The sequence below is a fragment of the Phoca vitulina genome, unplaced genomic scaffold (genome assembly GCF_004348235.1).
Source record: "Phoca vitulina isolate PV1807 unplaced genomic scaffold, GSC_HSeal_1.0 scaffold35, whole genome shotgun sequence".
Lineage (NCBI taxonomy): Eukaryota > Metazoa > Chordata > Mammalia > Carnivora > Phocidae > Phoca > Phoca vitulina.
The window spans coordinates 19324026-19324970 of NW_022589738.1; the positions used below are offsets into that span (position 1 = coordinate 19324026).

The window sequence follows — 945 nt, forward strand, 5'->3', positions numbered from 1 at the left end:
AAAAAAAAAAAAAAAAAAAAAAAAAAAAAAACCATAGAAAAAAGATAATATAAATATCTTCATGATCTCAGATTAGGAAAATAATTCTCAAACAAGATGCAAAAAAACATTAACCATAAAGAAAAAGGTTGATGTCTGGCTACAATAAATTTTAAAACTTCTATTCATTTAAAAGACAGCATTATAAGAGAAGAAGAGGAAAGACACAGAATAGGAAGAGATACCTGCAACACATGCTACTGTCAAAGGGTTCATATCAAGAGGATGTAAAGAACTCTTACAAACCAATAAGAAGAAAGGAGACCATCGAGTAGAAAAGTGGGCAAAGCATTTGAACAGGCATTTTACAAAAGGGGAAATCCAAGGTTTCGATAAACACAAAAAGGGCTTAACCTTAGTAACCAGGGAATGCAAATTTAAACCACAAGGCTCAGTTGGTTGGGCGTCTGCCTTTGGCTCAGGTCATGATCCCAGGGTCCTAGGATCAAGCCCCACATCAGGCTCCCTGCTTGGCAGGGAGCCTGCTTCCCACTCTCCCACTCCCCCTGCTTGTACACACATACTCTCTCTCTCTCTGTGTCAAATAAATAAATAAAATAAAGTAAATAAACCACAGTGAGATACCACTATACAACCCCCAGAATGTCCTCAATGAAAAAGACTGATGGTACAATGTGTTGAGGAGAATATGGTGCAATGAGAACTCTCATATTGCTGATGGTGATCTAAATTGGTGCAACTATGTTGGAAAGCATTTTGTCTTTATTGGGTAATGTTAAAGCATGCATACACTAGGACACAGTGATTCCATTCATGGAAATATGCCCAATTAGAATATGTGTACAGGGGCGCCTGGGTGGCTCAGTCGTTAAGCGTCTGCCTTCGGCTCAGGTCATGATCCCAGGGTCCTGGGATCGAGCCCCACATCGGGCTCCCTGCTCAGCG

General features: G+C 40.2%; 1 protein-coding gene across 3 annotated transcripts in view; it reads right to left on the reverse strand.

The window, feature by feature from the left end:
* The window catches only part of ZNF41 (zinc finger protein 41), a 43154-nt gene that overhangs the window by 10647 nt on the left and 31562 nt on the right, over nucleotides 1-945 (reverse strand). The window lies entirely within an intron of this gene.